The sequence below is a fragment of the Pelodiscus sinensis genome, chromosome 6 (assembly GCF_049634645.1).
Source record: "Pelodiscus sinensis isolate JC-2024 chromosome 6, ASM4963464v1, whole genome shotgun sequence".
In the NCBI taxonomy this organism is placed as follows: Eukaryota; Metazoa; Chordata; order Testudines; family Trionychidae; genus Pelodiscus; species Pelodiscus sinensis.
This window is the reverse complement of record NC_134716.1, coordinates 37,670,422-37,690,783: the sequence shown is the minus strand read 5'-3', so window position 1 is coordinate 37,690,783 and position 20,362 is coordinate 37,670,422. Positions and strand designations below refer to the sequence as shown.

The window sequence follows — 20,362 nt, the reverse complement described above, 5'->3', positions numbered from 1 at the left end:
GGCAGACCCCACAGAGAACTGGTAGATGATATAGTAGATTGGTGCGGAGCTAGTCTACAGAAACCAAGCTACTCCACACTGGACAGGGAAAGATGGAAGGAAATAGTGAGGGAGGCTTCAGACACCAACAGGCATTGAGCCCGTGGTTATTGAAGATGATGATGAAAGAGCTGATCACTAAAATTCTTAACAAGGAAAATGAACTTCAGACTGGGGGATGCTAGTTGCTGGCCGTTAATGTGGCCTTTGGATGCAGTGCAGTAACCTTGCAGCCTAAGAGACATCCTTTCCAAAGCAATAATATCAAACTGACCAACCCCCAAGAGGCTGCATTGCTTTTCTAAAGATGGCTATTTAGCATAACAAGAAAAATGGGATGAAATCCTGCTCGCTTGGAAGTCAATAGGAAGTTTTGACACTTACTTCAATGGGGCAGGATCTCAACCAAGAAGTCCGCCAGTGGGCAGGTAATCAGTGTAAAACCCAATATCCACCTTCCCTTGGAAGGCCTCACTCCTCTATTCTTTACTCATTCAAAACTTCAAACAATTTAAATGAGAGCTTTGGATTGGGGATGAAGTGATTAAATTCTGCTCACCTATCAGCCCAGGGTATGTAAATACTTTTGCTGGGTAAGTAAAATATAATTTTCCCCCATTCTGAAAAAATGGGCAACTAAATTTTCCCCCTGGGACTGTAAGTTTTCAGGATAGTTTTCCAAGATTCTGGCTGCTCCCCTATTTAGAAGTAGCTGAGTGTTCTCAGGTACCGTGTTTTTCCTGATGATAAAATACCAAAGAAGGAGATTACCTCCTTTTTTTATTCCTGTTTGAATTTTCTTTGTATTCCCTACTATCTTAATGACTCTCTTTTCTGCTTAAAAACAAATTAAGGCAAACATATATTCCTTCATTTGCTTAGAACAGACTTGACTTCTGCCTGTGCAGAACTGTGGGGTTTGGAACATGTGTTAAACACATTTTAGCAGAAAATCTTCTAACTTCACATACAGTGTTGCCACCTATATTTTATCAAGATAATATTAACCAATACTGAGTTTTCAAATGATATCTTACAAGGCAAATTTTGTACAAAGATAATTACAATAGTCTATAATGTGAATAAAAGGGTGTATTCCATCTCACCCATCCATCAAACTCTCTAGAACTTTTCTGCATCTGCAACTACTTCCTAGACACCAGTATCACCTTCTAAACAATGGAACCCTACAGATAGCTATTTACAGGTACAAAACACCCAAACACATACCTTTTACAGATCCTGTAATCACTCCAAACAGATCATGAAATCTGTTATCTACAACCAGGCACTAAGGTATCATAGATTCTGTTACGAAGAGAAAGTCTATACAGAAAAAAAGAGCACTCTACCACATAAATACATTGCATTATGGAATGGGTCATCCCAATTCCCCAAGAGAACCCACTTCAATACAGAAAACAAAATCCTCCATCCACATACCCGTAATTGTCAGCTACTACCTTACATAAGGGGTATCATTAAACAATTACAATCCACGCTCAATAGAGACCAGATCCTGAAGGAAATCTTTCCTGAACCCTTTTCTGGCCTTCATATAACCCCACATAGAAGCAAGCTCCCCACAGACTAGGATCCATCAGCTGAATGTGTCTCCAGACCCTGCCATAGAAACAGATGCAAAGCCTGCAAACATTTCTCCACTGCATCAGTGATTAACACCCCCTATAATAGATATTTTAAAATCTGTGGGTCCTACACATGCCTATCACAACATAGTGTGCCTGATCCAATGCACTAGGGGGATATCTATTCTGCAACAGTATTTTGAAATAACGAGTGCTATTCCAAAATAACTTAGTCTGCGCCTACACTGCAGGCTGTTATTTCAAAATAGTGTCAAAGTACTGTCAAACTGGAGGACGTCTTACTCCGACTCCTGTAACTCTCATTATATGAGGAATAAGGGAAGTCAGAGGAAGAGTGCTCTATTTCAAAATAAGTGCTGTGTAGACACTCCCTATTTCAAAGTAAGATACACCATTGATGTAGCTCAATTTGCATAGCGTATTTTGAGTAAAGCCCTGCTGTATAGAGGCACTCTACATGTCCTATTAATTATGTGGTTAGTATCAGAAGGGTGGCCATGCTAGTCTGTATCCACAAAAACAACTAGGAGTCCTGTAGCATATTCAAGACTAACAGATTAATTTGTGCATCAGCTTTCATGGGCAAAAACCCACTTCATCAGATGCATGGAGTGGAAATTACAGAATTAGGCACAAATATACCAGCACAAGAAAGAAGTGAGTTAGCTTATCAAGTGGAGGACCAGTCCTAATGAGGCCAATTCATTCAGGGTGGATGTGGCCCACTCCCAACAGCTGATGAGGAGAAGTGAATACCAGAAGAGGTTGAAACCAGACAATCACTATCCTTTTGAATGAACTCACACAGCAAAATGATGACAGGAACACCCTGTCAGACGTGTGAATGCTTTTCACAAAATGATCATTAGGTCTCCAATCTCTAATCCTTATCCTCACAGAAAACCTGCACAACGCCCCCAAAAGATAAGCGTAGGAGCTTAAATTCATAACTTTATTAATACCATGATTTTCAGTGTTTAGCAAAGACACTGGATTTAGTCTGTAACCCACTAGCCTCCCCATTTTTCCCCTGTGATGGGAAACTTGTTAACTGCCATACTGTGATCTCTTACAATATGTGTTTTCTGCTCAAGCTAAACAATCTGCTCCACCTTCCATTTAGCTGTAACACTCTGAGTACCTTTCCCAGAACTGAAAAATAGCTTTATGTAGCTCGAAAGCTTGTCTCTTTCATCAACAGAGGTTGAGACAATAAAAGATATTAAGTCACCCACTTTGTCAACAATTCTTTACTATCAGGACTAACACATTTAATCACACAATAGTTTGGTGTATTTTATACATAAACTGCCTTCAAAAATGCATCAGATGATGATGTCTTTAGCAATATTTATTTCACATTCTTTTTTATTTCACATTCTCTTTTGGTTTGGAGGGCAAACAATACTGCCGATATCATTTTAGTCAATATCAGAGCTGGCAAATTCCATTTCATGCTGATTTGCGTGGTTTAGAAATTTGTTTCATTCCACATTGGAGAAAAAACAAAATGTCTTGAAGACTCTCATAAAACAGAATTGTGTCGAAATGTCCATTTTCAGATAAAAAATTCACACTCTCTCTTCTCTCCAAAAAGTCCACTCTGAACCCAAGAAAATGTCCCATTGAAGCCTTAGTAGAAATCTGGACATTTACCTTGTGTGTTTCGGTGTTGATAAAAGGGCACATTTCCATGAAAATCTCTTCAGTCAAAAAGGTTCCAAATAAATCTAGTCAATATAATTTGGATCAACAGGCTCTAAAGGCAAGCAGCAATTTTTCTATTTGCTTTGCCCTTCATTTGTAATTATAATTACAAATCATAGAGTCCCTTATCCAAGGAAGATCTTTCACATGTGTTTTGGTCAATCTCTGTTCAGGATAGCAGTTAAAAACATGCTTACCATAATGTATGTGCTTAAAGTTAAACATGTGTCTAGTTGATTTCATGAATAGGAATGCTTTCCTGAATTGAAGAAAACTGAACCCATCCTTCTACCAGGGACAAGGGTTAGATTTAAAATAGTTCCCCCCATTTAAATATTTTCTTCCTAGCCAGGATTGTGTTTGCAGATGTAATTGAGGTTTATTGAATAGCAGTTGTTACCCCAGATGGTGCTGCTTATAATTATAAGAACATTATTTTCTGTGCTCGTTTTCCTCTTAGTGAGGAGTCAATAAACTCTGTTCTGTGTGCCATAAATGGCACCGGTATCTCTTTTGTTCTTAGCACAAAGAAGAATATTTTTAGCAAATAACCTGACCATTTTCAGAAGGCAGTTATTATCAAGCTCAAAATTAGACTAATTTGTCTCAGAGGACTGCAATACTCTGTGCATTCAATAGCAGACTCCAGGCTTCAAAGCAATGTAGCTGCACTGGTTGGAAAGACAATTTTGGATGACACATACTCTTCTGATTCTACTTCAGCCTCAGTTTCAGGGGAACAACAGGGTTTGGAGGTCTAATGTTAAAAATAAAATCACATTAACTTGAGGCCTTCATAAATCTTGAGTTCAGCAAATGGGTAGAACACAACAAATTTTCCCCTGATCAGCTCTGTTCTTTTGACAGAAATGCAGTGCCATTAATATCTACTGGGGATAAACTGCAGATTAAGCCACATTGCATCGTTCAGGTTTGGGAAATTCAGTCCCTGTGGGTTGAACTGGTTCACCCTGCACGCTACTGCTTCCCTTGTAAATGGAACAATATGTAAATGTTCTTGATGGGATTGTAAATTGTAACATCCATGATCAAAGGAATTTTTCCCTCTTATTTAAAATATGAGACTTAAGTGTTATATGGTCTGGCAGACTGAAGTTTATAATCTCTATTTTAAACTATACAACTATATGCTGTACTTCCAAATTGAGCATGCCTCCTTTCAAGTTACGGCAAAGTGCAATTACAGTTTAAAGGGAATATTTATGTACATTACTTAACAACATCATTGCAACTTAGTAGTCACACATCAACACTTAATTAGTGTAAGCATAAGTGACATAATTGCTACAAGGCATGCATTACCCGTAATGTGAGGTAATTTCATGCACTATGCACATTTTAAATATCTACTCTGTATTTTGCCAGGCTAGATTTTTAAACCAATAAAAGATGTTTGCTCATAAAGACACCTTATCCTTTTCCCCATTCTGTGGTATGTAGCATTGTAATCAATCGTTTTTCTGTGGTATGCAGCATTGTAATCAATCGTGTTGTTGGGTCTTCGAAATGGGAAGATCAGAACAAAGATTTGTGGCCTAGAAGGCATAATATGAATCCAATTACCTATATGAACAATATATTAAGTGTTCTCAAAAACAAACTGAACATTTATTGCAATCTCACTCTGTTAACTAACCCTGTGATGTCTAGCTCAAGAAACTGTCTTCTTTCTGTTACAGCCATCTCTTTGCTTTTTTTCCATGCCACTTATGAGCATGAAATGTTCATCTTGGACTCATCAGCAAGGCCAGCAGCTTCTCACATTCAAAGACACAACACAGTTTGAGTTATCTACAAGACATTAGTCAGCTAATAAGTGATATAGTTAGTCAAGGCAGTTGGGAATAGTGTGTGTATTTATGAACATGTGAATAGATAAGACAGACACACACACACAAACTACTCTGCTTGCATATTAGTAACCCTTCCTTTTTGTTATTTAGTTTTTACGTTCTTTTGGAAGAAACTGGCTCTTCTAGGGGTCTGCGCAGCATTTAGCATATTTTGAGTACTACTACAGCATCAGTAATCATAAGAATAATTTATTATATAATGTGCAAACCAGTAGTTGAAAATGAATGTATCCTGCTTTGTGATAATTCTCAGGAGCTTTGGACAAGTGAAATAGAAGCAAGAAACAATCAAGTGGTTTTAAAAATTTTGTTTGAGTCCTTTCATGTTAAAGAAGCCACTCGAAATCTACAGTAAGGTTGCTGCTTCTTGACTAAAATTCAGTATTACATTCAGCAGTTAGTATTTAATAGTGTTGTTTAAAGGGACAGTATCAAACTAAGAATAATCTTCCTCTGTTTGCCTACCACCTTTATAAGTAACACCTCAGGGTAAAATAACTGAAAGCAATTAGAGAGGCTTCATTTCAAAATATTTATAAAATATTTTAAAAAGTAAAAGTCCCAATTTAAATTAAACATTTTCATTGACCCAAAACAATTTTTTTAATTCATATTTTGAAAATTTTCACTGGTTTGTTTGTTTTTTCCCAATTTGGAACAAAAACAAATTATAATATCACCTATTTTCCTGTGAAATGGAAATTCTGGTCCTATTCAGCTAGTCTTAATCCTTACACATCAACACACACATAGTCTCAATGAAGTAAATTTTTACAGCCACTTACAGGATCAGAGTCCTTGTGTCCCTGTTGCCTGTGAGCTAGTCTTTTTTTAATGTCCTGATACAGCAACACACTTAAGCAAATTCCTCACTTTACATATTAGCTAAAATTCAGCTCTGTTCAGAAAAATACTTAAGCATATACTTGAATCTCATTGAAGTCTAATAAGTTTATCCACCTTCTTAAGTACTTTGTGGTATCAGGGTCAGAGAGTAGAAAAATATTATTGGGGGGAGGAAAAAAGATAGCAGGAAAATCTGGGGACAGATGGTGTACTTGATGATACTTGGAACTAATTTCAATTGATATGGTTTCTAACATGAAAAAACTTCTATGTAAATAAGAGTTATGTTATATGTTAAAATGATGATATTCTCTTAGTATATGCTTACTGGTCATTGCCAAATAATATTTCAAATATAGTGTTTGTATGTATACACACACACACACACACACACACACACACACACACACACGTTATATAGTTCATATTATTATTATTTTGATGTAATTAAATGCACTTTCCTTGCAGCTTTTATCTCTGACCTACAATGTATTGCTGCAAACTGAGATCTCTTGCTTGACAAGATAATATGTTACTGTCACCCCACTGAATATTAGTATAATTCTGATTTTAGTCTACCCAAATGACAAGTGTAGATACTTTATAGATGCTTGGGCCATAAAACATTTTGAAAGTTATTTTGCCATTGAATCAGTGTTGAAGCAAATATACTTGAGATCGACATTTAGTATGTGAGGTGGGTTTTACCCCTTTTGTGTTGTGGAATATTTGGTTATAAATTTTTCATGCCAGAGTACTTTTGTCTGTCAGCACCTTTTACTTTGGGAAAAATCTACTTGACAGCCACTTTGAGCCTGCTCCTCCAGAGCTTTTACTCAAAGACAGATTTAGGAATAATCGAAAAGAAAGAGAAAAATAATGCAAACCATCCATTTTTCACTGTTCCTATATCGAAGTGCTAGAGATAAGATAATTGATGATGACTTTTTTTTTTACATATGGGGATAGCATTTTTGTTAAGGGACAGAGTCTACAACATTTTCTTATATTTTCAGAAACATGAAAAGGCACACACACCCTCATGCCCTCGTGGGAAAAATCATTTGGGGGATGAGTGACTTGTACATTATGCCACTAAGCCTGCAAAGACATACCGTTATGTTTAGCTTTATACATAATAAGCAGTTCTACTGAAGTCCATTAAGCTCATGCAGAAGTTTTTGCTGTCTTGGGGCCTATGAATAGGATTTACAAAGTGTTCAGCATTGGTCTTAACTCTGCTCTCAATACAATCTAAGGTAAAATGCCAGATGAGTGCTTTTGATTATCTCGCCCTACGTGAGCCAGATAGAACTTTCATGGAATTAGGCCTGAAATGAGCAAAAAATTCACTGAGGAGGTGTGAAGAATTAAGCTCCATCAAAACGCTACGTTAAGTTTGCAAAAATAATGAACCTATTCTATTATTCTGATGAGTTGATTGGGTCTCTCAATGGGAAACACTACTTATAAACAAATGAAATAGAAAAACTGCCTCACATGGAAGTCACAATCTGACTTGCCTTCATATATTGCAAACTGGAGTGGGATTCTGGAGAGTCATCGTGCTGAGGCCCAAGTGTGGATAAAGGAAATCACATTATGGACAAGGATGAGAATCATTGAGCTACTTGTTCAAATACAAACTCCATCTAAGGGTATGTCTGCACTATAGAGTTTTTTTTGGAAAAACAGCCATTTAAAAAAAAAAAACCCTTCGATTACGTCCATACTGCAATCACATTCTTTCAAAAGAGAATTGAAATAACAAAGGGGTTTTTCCAGCATTGGTAATCCTCTTTCTATGAGGAAGAAGCCTTTTTTTGAAAGAGCTCTTTCAGAAAAAAGGTGCGTGTAGATGGGGAAGAGGGAGTTCTTTCGAAAGAAGAGGGAAGAGAAAAAAGCACAGGTGCCTGGCGGCCACTCCATCCACACTAATCACAGTTTAAATGTGAGATAGCGTCCATTCAGTGTGGACACTATCTTTCAAACAAGCAGATCGCTTTTTGGATGCACTTTGGCAGTGTGGATGCGCTCTTTCAGAAGAAGTTTTTTGGGAAGATCTCTTCCAGTCTAATCCTAATTTAAAAAACATACTGTTTCTAATTCCTTTATTATTGCTATTAATAATGGCTATGACATTTGACCACATGAATAATATAAACAAGTGTCACAGCAAAAAGGATTGGGTTTTTTTAAAGTTCACGGAAATTTTAGCCTGATGGATACATATCTGCAGTACATCATAATGGCTCAATCCAAATCCCACAGAATTCAGTGGAAGTAAACTCAGCTAACATTAGAGTTCTGTTTTACCTCTGAACTATAAGTGGAGGGGGCTCTATTAGATGGGAGGCATCCTGCTTATGGAGCATACAGTGAAGTAGAATGCCTGTGAGCAGCACTGAAAAAAAAAAAATCACTTGTATCACCTTTTGGAAGTACAGTAGGATTGCCTTAGGACTGTTTTTAATCTGTCAGCTAATATAGAAAGAGAACTAAATCAATGGCCCTTCTACACTGTGGAGTGCTTAGTGCTCTACCCCTGTTCTTACTCTCAGGATACATCTATACAGCACTTTATTTCAAAATAACGAGCATTATTTCGAAATAACTTAGTCCGCATCTACACAGCAGACAGTTATTTCAAAATAATGTTGAAATACTGTCAAGCTGGAGGACTTCTTACTCTGGAGTAAGTTACGACTTTTGTAACTCTCATTCGACAGGGAGTAAGGGTATGTCTACACTACCACCCTAGTTCGAACTAGGGTGGTTAATGTAGGCAACCGGAGTTGCAAATGAAGCCCGGGATTTGAATTTCCCGGGCTTCATTTGCATATTGCCAGGCGCCGCCATTTTTAAATGTCCGCTAGTTCGGACTCCGTGCCCGCGGCTACACGCGGCATGAACTAGGTAGTTCGGATTAGGCTTCCTACACCTTGTTCTACGAGGAGTAACAGTAATTCGGAATAGGAAGCCTAATCCGAACTACCTAGTTCGTGCCGCGTGTAGCCGCGGGCACGGAGTCCGAACTAGCGGACATTTTAAAATGGCGGTGCCCGGCAATATGCAAATGAAGCCCGGGAAATTCAAATCCCGGGCTTCATTTGCAACTCCGGTTGCCTACATTAACCACCCTAGTTTAAACTAGGGTGGTAGTGTAGACATACCCTAAGGGAAGTTGGAGGAAGAGTGCTCTTTTTCGAAATAAGTGCTGTGTAGACACTCCCAATTTTGAAATAAATGATGTAGCTCAATTCCATAGCTTTTTTTGAGTTAAGCCCTGCTGCATAGATGCACCCTCAGAGTCCTTTTTTATACCAGGGAATTTTTTTTTTTTAAATCTTGTTGCTAATAGGTTCCCCAGAATTGGTATTTGCAAGGAGGGAAGCACTCATTTAGCCAGACTACTAGCTGCCAAAGGGGTATGTCTACACGGCAGTGTTATTTCAGAATATCAAAGTGTGCATCTATACAGCAAGCCATTATTTTAAAATAATGTAAAGATGGAGGACTTTTTATTCCAACTCCTGTAACCCCCATTTTATGAGGACTAAGGGAAATTGAAGGAAGAGGGTTCCACCTTCAAGTTCCTGCTATGTAGATAGCACCAAAAGCCAAATTAAGCTATTTTGACTTCAGCTATGTAATTGATGTAGCTGAAGTTGTGTATCTTATTTCAACTTTTGTCCTGCTGTATAGATGCGGCCAAAGAGATTTTAAGCACAGTGTTGCTTTAACTTGTCCTGACTTGCTTATTGTGCCAAGAATGTTGGACTGACTTAGGAAGGCATTATTTTATTACCACTGCTGCAGGTAAAAGCGTTGTTTAATGGTCACTTGAGTACCTATGTAGCAGGGCTTATACATAATTCTGTTTTAGATCCTGAAAAGACAGAATGCAGTGTATAAGGATTTTTCGGTGTGAAAAAAACACGAGTTTATATCTAAGTGGTTAAGTCTCACACTATACTCTCTCAGGAACCATATCAATCCCAGAAGTACATATGGATATGTCTATCCTGCAATCAGAGGTGTGACTGCAGCTCATACAAGGCATACCTTCACCAGCTTTCATTTAGCTACTGCAGTTAAAAATAGGAATGGAGGAGTTATATACCTGGAATCCTGGTATATACTCATGTTCCTAGCCCATACCAGTGGCTGCACTATCACATCTTCAGCACTATTTTTAAACTGTATTTACTAGCTTAAAACTAGTACGTGTTGGCTTATACACGCTGCAATCACTTCTTTGACTGTGGGGTGCACATACTTTATGATAGATTGAATAGAGAGAGAGACAGCTTTGAGTGTTTTCTACCGTATGAGGAGCAAGGCCAATGATTTTGAACATTGGGATAGATAACTTAAATGCAATGATGTTGCATTGTCTCAGTATCAGGTGTTTAACATCTAGCATCTTCTGAGGAAAATATTCTGTTTTCTCTAAACTGTTAATAACTACTTCTTTTGTTTAATCTAAGATTATCATTTCTTGGGGACTTTTTCTAACAGCTACTCTCAGAAACAACATATCTCCATCATCTTGAGAGAGTCAGGGACAGGTGAAAATGACAGACTGTATATAGGTCAATGCCACAGAAAATGCCGCAGTCTTTCTTCCAGAGCACTGCCATCAGCATTATTGGCATTCCACCTCACCACCTCCAAAAAAAGTTATTTAAAAAAAATCACTAGAACTACCTTATTTAAAAAAAAAGAAACCACACAGACAGCTTATGAAGTGGAACACAACACACTTTCTACATGAGTCCCTTCATAAGCCTGTTTATTCCTCAGACATAGAAAGGAATATGTCATACTGTTCAAAATGAAAATTCTTATTTATATCACAGCATCACAATAAATTAAATCCCCAAACTATTGATTGGATCATCTAACTGTTCTTCGGGATGTATTCTATACTGTCCATTGATACCAGCTTTTCAGCACCTAACCCTTCACAAAGTTTTGACTAAAACAATCCAGATATGCTGAAAAACTTAGACTTTTCTAGATCACTCCATATAAATATTAGTGATCAACTAGGCATGGCAGCACCATAGAGGAAAACTTTGTGATGCATGATGTGAGGGGCAAAGACTGAGCACTTGTGTCCCATCAATGGCCCTTGTACAATTAGGAAACTTCAATCATGCATAGCCATGGGTAGCCATCTGAACTTTGCATTGTCTAGGACTCCAGGGAGACAGCTCTTGGTGGATAGTAGTGTAAACTTCCATTACAACAGCCCCAATAGTTAGTCTTCCAACATCAAACTGATCAACAACTGGATTTTAGCAATGAGAGGTGGTGATCTTTCAGACCAGCAATAACCATGTACTTCTCCACACTAAGCAGAGCTAGCAGAGTTTCAAGAAAGCTTCTAAAATAGTTTACCATTACCAGAATGGGCTCTCCACCAAGTGAATCTTCTCCAGGAAGATACAGGAGAAGTGTCTGGTTGTTTTCAGCTTCTTCCTCGGATGCCTTTATCCCCCCTAGTTACAGTCTTTGTCCAACTTCATGTATTATACAGTCAATCTGTTTAGATTCATGACTGTGAGGATTGCAATGCTCTCCCATGCTTCCTCTAGGCTGCCTGCTTTAAAAAGAGGTGCTGGATCATAGAAAGAGTAAGGATGATGGGGTGAAACATGAGGAATCACAGGTATTAGACTGGTTGACTAGAAACCCCAGAATTCCACTGCTTTCTGGTACAAATCCGACAATGAGGAACATAATAAAATCCCACAAGGCAGCAGAGCAGTGGAACTAAGAACCCTAGAACATCTGACCAGAATGTTCACTGTGGGGCCAGCTCCTGCACCAAGATTTTCCCATGGTCTTCCAGCAGCCCATGTCCCATCTGCTGTGCCTACAGGACTTGTATAGGGAGCTTCAGTGAGTGCCTACATGGAGGGCGGAGAAAAGGGAAGCAGGGAGATTGCAGTTTCTAAGCAGCAGAAGCCATTCAAACACTTACCTGGGTAAGACAGGGTTAACAGACAATATCCAGGCAGTGGGAGCCAGATGTGCTTGGGTCAATAGCTCACTAGTGCACTGTGCTGGCCAAGAGCTGGTTAATATACATGCGCCCATACAGGAGCATCGAGTTTAGAGAGCTTGTAAAGGGACCCCAGAAGCATATGTTTGCCTAGGACCCAGTTAATGCCATTTTCATGCCACTTATCACCAGTGCCTCTATTCAGTTCTCTCACTGTCCCCATCACCACCACCCACGGGCAGTTCTATCGTTTTTTATGGGTTATGGCATAGCAAGAATTTTGCTGTTCTCATCCATTTCTATTTTAGATTTTTAAAACACGGTTATTATTCATAGGTGGAAAGTAAAATCCAAGAATTCATACACAAAAAGGTCATATACAAAATATGGTGATATAAAAACTATAGACTGGTCTAAAAAGTGAACCTGAAACAAGTATGATAACACCTGCAGGAAAATGAACAACACCACTGAATTGATTTCAATTGACAGTAAAAAGAGAGAGAGAGATTTTAACTATTCTCTTTGCACAGAAGAACCTGCAGCTACCACTGGGGCAAAAAAGGGTTGAATACGCTAATAGTAAAAGAAATCAGGAAAAGCTGAAATAGAAAAGTTTTGTGTCCTTGTTAATTTCAAGATTTCTTTTGTACAGCTGAAAGAGCAGCAGGAAAAAATAGTTGCAAATAATTATGCAGTAAAAATAGGCAGGCCATTAGTCTGGGTTTAAGCTGGACAGTCCTGTTTTCTGAGGCTTGCTCCCCATCTGGTACCGAGAAAAAAATGGATGTTATTTTGTCCCACATCAGACAGGTGATGCCATTTTGAAGAATATGTCATCCCATCAGTGTGATGGGGACAGGCCAACACCATTCCTGGAAGTACCAGAATATCTGGTGTTCTGGGGGGATGCGTGAGTAGCTACCATAAATGAAAATACAGCAAAAACTGCAACAAGTATTGTTTGTAAGATATCATGTTGCCAGTTTTAGTATGTGTGGGGGAGGGATGAGATTGCATGACCCTAATCTCACCTGCACTTCTCTCAATTAAAGTCATTTCTTCACAGCCAGGTTGCCTTGTAAGGGGCATATTGAAGCGTGAAGCATTCTGTGCTTATATGACAGTGAGACTTCATTCTGACTTTAGCCTTCCAAAAATGTCTGCCTTTTCCTCATTTTGTCCTATTAAGTACTGTATCATGTGTGTATGTGCCAAACCTAGAAGAACGAGCAACCTAAGGGAAACTTGTTAGTGAACTGAGTTCTCTGAAGTAAAAGTAATTTCCCCTTCTTCAATTGCTCCTGTGCTCTGGCATGTTTGCTTTCTGTAATTTTTGTCACATGTCTTCAGACAGATCATTAGAAACAGTGCCTTGATTGTCAAACTGAGGGGATTTTTAATTGAACAAGTAGGCTCGCCCTTCCTTGCCTGGCTCGCCCCTTCTGTGTGCGTGCACCAACACACACACACGCCATCATCTTGTTTACTAGACAGAGATAAATGCCTCACCAGTGTGATCATCAGACACTAAGCCAAACTCATCTTCTTCTCCAGCTTTCCCCTCTCTCCCCACTCTGTTATTCATAGGGACCACAGGTGAAGCGGGAGAAAATTATTACAGCATGATGACTGCAGAAATGATAGAAGGTAAAGAAGATGGATTATCACGGTGCTGACATGATTTGTATGGATTTCCAAAATTAAGCTGTTCACTTAAAGTGACCGTCATCTTTTGCACCCATGGTATTGCTGCTGCCCTAGTAATAACCTTCATCTGCACTTGTGAGCCAAGTGAGCAGAGCACGTTTCCCATTACCTGTCAAGCGAGTATGTAGAGTTCTTCTGGCCCCGCAGTAATAGCAGGGCTGCTGGTGAACAGAGTAATAAACACCTACTGAGAGGGATGTAGCGTGAAAAGATCTCATCACCTGCCATTAGCACGCTGATGAATAATGCAGCATTTTCAGTGGCAGATGTCAGGGGTGGGAGGAAGAATCACTTCTGTAAATGCTCTGGTGAGCACTTCAGCACAAAGTGAGAGGTGATAGCAACAGATGCATGTGACAAAATTACACTCGCTATTGTATTTTAAAAGAAATGGGAACATTTACTTCACAAATAGCTGGCAGGTTCTCTCTCTCTCTCTCTGCCTCTTTTTTTCCCCCTCTGAGCCAAAGGATGCTGTAAACCAGCAAACTAACACACCTGCTGCTGAGGTTTTGCAGCTTCTGCACCATTGTCTGATGGACAGACAGGCTCTGCCAGCCTTGGCTGTCCAGCTAGTTACATTATATAGCTTTCCCCAGAGACCCAAACATACCTGTTGATATCCCTCTTTATATTAGGATTTTATTTCCATTGTATTCATCACCTCCAGGATTTATGTACTATTAAATTGGTGCCCTGAAGCCCATGGCAGCCCCAGGGGGGAAAGGGATGACGAATTCTTAGAGGCATGATTTTATAATCTTCAGCAACACACTAATGAAATATTTTCAAAGCAAATTTTAAGCTAAGATGCTGTAGACTAACACAGTAAATTCAAGATAAACTTAAAAAAACAACAAATGGTTTGGTAGCACTTTAAAGACTAACAAAATATGTACATGGCATCATGAGCTTTTATGGACACAGCCCACTTCTTCAGATGACCCTGAATTCAGAAACTGACAGCATATACCGGGGATTGGCAAATGCCTGTTAAACAGCTTCATTACCACTTGAATGGCTCTTTCATAGGTTCAGGATTCTGATAATAGGTCTGGCTGGCTTTTTCACTTTTAAGTTAACCAGATCCTCTCTGAAGGAAGCAGAGCCACAGAACAGAGATAGGAAGAAGTGGGTGGAGGCACAGTAAGACCCAGTGGTGCCACACATTTTTGGATGCCCTGTGCAGCTGCTTATTCTGCATATGGGTACAAATGGCCCTGATCACCTCTCTCTCTCTCTCTCTCATAGTCCAGAAGCTTTGGCTAAGTGAAAGGCTAGATGGTGGGTCTAGTTAGCCCCTTGATGAAACCACTAGAGGGTTCCTAGCATCTAGCATCACACCAGTGTTGGGGGATCCTGCCATGTCATAAAGCTGACACGTAGGCCTCAGTCTGCATCCCCTGCTGCTGATGTACAGGATGTGAGGAAAGGATGCCACACTAGACTGGTGGCGGCTTCAGCTCCAGCAGTCATTAGAATCTGGCATAAGTTAAGGAAAGTTAAAGGTGATGTCAAGTTCCCATTTGCACTGCTGCAGTTCTAACTTCTGCGGCTCAGATAACAGCCCCAGGGCTAAGGGAGCGTTCAAGGGAGCTTTGTGCCACCTTTCACCCCCAATCTCTTTTTCACGGGGTAGTCCTCAGCCTGCGATGCCAAAGCTGTAGTTTCTGTCATTCGCGTCCTCTGAAGGGGGAGGGGGAGAATAAATATTTGAAGGAAGCATTATTCATTGCACATACAGTAATCTCCTTTGAAGAATCACAATTCTGATGACTTACTGCAACCAGCCTCAAAGTGGAAATGGTTTTGATGATGTTTACCTTCATGTCTTATTGTCAGTCATTTTTTTTTGAGCCAATTAGCTCTTTTGACCAATTGCTGCCACTCTGCACAGTAACTTCTTCACATCAAATATCCTGGAGAAGAGATGGCCCTTTGCCCTGAGCTGTGAGATTAAAATGCAGGAAAAGCCTTGCGCTCCTGAGCCCTTACAGACTAGATTCACTGTGACAGTCGTTGGTTGATCTCCACAGGACAGTGGAGGAAGGAGGGGGAGGGAGTGGAGTGCAGAAAAGGAGAATGCTTTAGAACAGCGTTTTTCAAAGTGTTCCATGGGCCCACTTTGAAAAAGCCACTAGTGGGCCTGTGCCACTTTGTTTACCTAAACTGGATCCGTAACCTTTCTGGCTCCCATTGGCTCCATTTGCCGTTTTACATGACATTCATGAGGCAGCGTAACTGTCACTATTCACCTATCTTTAATTTCACATTTATCATAGCACCACTAACGTTAGGATGGGGGTATGGTTCATTATACTCCCATACTTTCAAAAACTCATCACTCTGTGCAAATGATATTGTTTGCAGTGCCACTGTAGCCATGTTGGTTCCAGGGCATGATAGAAACAAAGTGTGTCAGGTAATGCCTTTTACTTGACCACCGTGTGTTGGTGAAAGAGACCAACAGTTGAATCCCACAGAGCTCTTCTTAACCTGGAGAAGATCTCTAGGGAACTGGAATCTTGTCTTCTCCAGAAACTGAGGTTGGCCCAGTAAAAGAAACTGCTTCACTCACAATATTCGGAAAAATTGTTCTCAAAGGATCAGGGTTTAGAGCAGGTGGGCAATAAGCAGCTCGCAGGCTGGACGTGATTCATCAGGGTTAGCCCATGGTGGGTAGCCAGACGGTTTGTTTACCTCAGCGTCTGCAAGCGCGACTGCTCACAGGGGCCGCAGTTCATCATTTCCAGCCAAAGGGAGCTGCAGGAAGCATTAGTCGCAAATGGCACCCTGCAACCACGGGAAACTGTGAGCAGCCATATCTGCAGACACACAGGTAAATGAATCACTTGGTGGCCCGCCAGGGGCTAACCCTAGTGAAGCACATCCAGCTCGCAGGTTTCTTATTGCCCACTCCTGGCTTAGAGAGCTATAATGGGATTTAAAAAACAAATCCAGCCTCCAACAGACACGTAATTTTCTAGAAAAAATTATTTCCGTTTGTAAGTTCTCTTATGATCACCCAACCCAACCTCTCCACTGCTGTAGATCTTCTCTCTAACTTGGCCAATAATGCAATGGGGTGGGTGGGGAGGAAGAATGTGTAAAAAGGACTATACCTTTTAGGCCAGTGGTGGGCACCCTGCAACCCACAAGCCACATGCAGTTTATTGGGATTCTCAGTCTGGCTCATGAGACATTTTGTTTACCATTGCCCACGTGCAGAGTTGCCAGATTCTGCTGGTTTCCATCGACATAGATTGTCTTCTACCATTATTACTAAAGTGACGCACGGATTAAGCAGGGGACATGAAGTGAGGTGCATGTTGATTGCACACACAACAGTGACGGAGAGTTGTGCACTTCCTCTATATCCAATTAAAGCACTACTATGGCTCAATCAGCACACCCCACAAATTTTAGGTATGCAAGCACAGTGAACAAAACTACAGGTTGGACCTCTCTCACTAATCTAGGTTGTCCATTGCTGTGTTAAGTACTGACCCCGCTGTTCCCAACCCTGAAAATACCTCGTAGCTGTTTCTAAAACTACGTTCATTCTATGACGATTGTATCACATGCCACCCACACCCATCAACCATATTAGAAACAGCTCAGGAGGGTCTGGTGTCCCTTGTGAGGAAATCCATTTTCATCTATTGGTTTAAAATGTAACTTTCTTGTGTCAAATTCTGATACACAGTGTAATAGAAATGCACTGTTACATTGTGCTTTGCCAAGTTTCTATTTACTCATCACTGCTTATAATACTTTTTTTGACCATGCAAATTATTCTTCTACCTGACTGTTCCTATTTCAAACTTTTATCCAGACTATGCAATGGCATATAACAAATTAAGACCATGTTATAGCAATTTGCACCTGTAAAATTGGAAGTCAGTAAGAGATCCTTTAAAAATCATACCCTTAATCTCCAATTCTCCCATGATGCTAACAATTGCTTGGAAATCTGCTATAGTGGATTTTTTTTTTTTAACTCACAGCTCATTAAAACACTCAAAACCTAATGGAGAATTCACACACACAGTATATAGTTATACTTGAGTTTTAACTTTACATTTTTAAATGTTACACTTGGCTTACAGTATATTTATCAATAGTTAAAATTCACAGTTGTTGGATAAATAATATTTAAATCCACAAACCAATAGTGCAAATGCATTAAAAGCTCAGAAAGTTTTGATAAAAAGCAACATTTGCCATGTATTTTCTGCCCTGATATTATCGCCACCGATGTGGAAGGCTAAAAAGGGCCACCTATTACTGTAGAGATGTATCTAAAAAAAATCTCTCAAGCTGCCTGTAATAATCTCCATTATGTATAATGACCATTTTGATAATAGTCTTTAGAAGAGGTAATGGCCCTGCTGAATGGTTATTACCTGTCTGTTCACGCTGGAAGCAAGATGCAGAAGCCAGAGGGGACAGTCAAATGGTCCTTGTGGTGTAGTCTGAAGGAATAAGAAACATTTAACAGAATGCAAGAAACAGACAAGCAACTGCCTTTCATTGTAAAACTGTCTGTGGTGGTGCAGTCAACCATTGTGAATTTTGTGAAACATATGCACTGACTATGTATATAATTATTAATACTAATAATAGGCAAACTACCACTATGTAAATTAGTTTAATTTTAAGTGTCTGATATTAAAGTAACAATCCAAAAGTTAAATATATTTTGATACTTATGCAATTATACATTAGTCCTATACTGCTGTAAACTATTATCAACTCAGTGCAGAAAGAGCTAAGTGCTGATCCAAATTTCAAATACACTAAGGGTATGTCTACAGTGTAATGCGAGCCCTGGGTTAGTGGAACTCAATTTAATGGAATCTGGGTTTGAGAACCCAAGATTTTAGTATCTACATTTGATTGCCAATCTTTGCTTAAGCATTTGAGCCTCTCCTCAATACAGCTTAATCTTTTCAATATCGGTTTGTTACCCAACTAGCTTGGGGCCATAAGAGCAAACATACTGGGTCAGATCAAATGTCCATCTAGCCCAGTATCCTATCTTCCAACAGTGGCCAATGCCTGATGCCCCAGAGGCAGTGAGCAGAACAGGTAATCATCAAGTGATCCCTCTCTTGTCATCCATTTCCAGCCCCTGACAAACAGAAGCTAGGGACACCATTTCTACCCATCTTGGCTAAATAAGTATTGATGGACCTAAACTCCATGAATTTATCTAGTTCTGGTTTGAACCCTGTTAAAGTTCTGGTCTTCACAAAACATCCTCTGGCAAGGAGTTCCACAAGTCGATTGTGCCCTGTGAGAAGAAAAACTTCCTTTTGTTTTTTTTAAACCTGCTACTTATTAATTTCATTTGGTGACCCCTATTTCTCTTGTATTTTGGGAACAAACAGCACATGCACAGGGAAGATAACACAAGGCTCTTATTTTTAAAAAATGGAATATGCTAACAAAAAATGTGCACATTCTCGGTCAAAATGTTTGCTTGTGTTATTGTTTGCCTCTCTCTCTCCAGTTTGAATTCCATGTGGGTGGGGAGGAGAGTGGGACACCAAAGATATGGCATATAATCCGGATACATGCTGCTTCTCCTGTCTTCCATTTCTGCTGCTGGTGCCACAGCAGACTGCTCCTCTGGGATGGGGCAGGGAGATATCAAAAAGCTACTCCAAGTATGGCTCCAAGATGTGCTTGCAGCTGCTTCTGCAGCAACGCCTCGTCTTGGACTATTTTCATCAGCAGAGTCATTTCATTTTCCTCATTCATCACTTCCTGCTGGTTCCAACTGATTCCCAGCTGGCCTCAAGGCAGCAGGTCTACCAGGTCACTATGCACCACTGATAGATCAGTAACACACTCACATAACAGACTTTTTACTGGGAAGGTGTACTAGCCTTCTTACAAACAGATCCAGTTTGTCTTTTGCTTGGGCAAATCGGCCTTCTGGCCAAGAAGCCCACAAGGTATGGAGGAAGGCTATGTGTGTGGCTTATGGCATCTTAATGGACTGATTAAGTGCAAGGTTTCAGAGTGGTTCTGCTAGAAACTAAGGGTACGTCTAGACTACATGCCTCTGGCGACAGAGGCATGTAGATTAGGGTACCGGACATGGTAAAATGAAGCGGCGATTTAAATAATCGCCGCTTCATTTAAATTTACATGGCTGCCGCGCTGATCAGCTGTTTGTCGGCTCAGCGCGGCAGCCATGTAAATGTAAATGAAGCGGCGATTATTTAAATCGCCGCTTCATTTTACCATGTCCGGTACCCTAATCTACATGCCTCTGTTGCCAGAGGCATGTAGTCTAGACGTACCCTAAGTTCTTAAACTGAGGCCTGGGTCATAGTGGATATATTAGGAAAAAACATAAATGATAGAGGAGTGGATCCCAAGCCAAAAGGGAGTCAAGGATACAGTAGAAAAACAAGTAGACAGTGATTTGAAGAGGCAGCTCCATGTGTCAGCAGGAGACAGGAGCAAGCCTAGGGCTGCCTGAATGGGTCAGCCCAGATGAGTTTGCTCATAGTGAGTGTACAACTGAATTGTACATAAGCCTATATTAA

At 40.0% G+C, this 20,362-nt stretch overlaps 1 long non-coding RNA gene across 1 annotated transcript in view; it reads right to left on the bottom strand.

The window, feature by feature from the left end:
* Positions 1 to 20,362, bottom strand: part of LOC142830049 (uncharacterized) — a 66,667-nt gene that overhangs the window by 27,442 nt on the left and 18,863 nt on the right. The window contains exon 2 of the long non-coding RNA XR_012905071.1: positions 18,206 to 18,274. This is a non-coding gene — a long non-coding RNA (uncharacterized LOC142830049). The remainder of the gene's footprint in view (positions 1 to 18,205; positions 18,275 to 20,362) is intronic.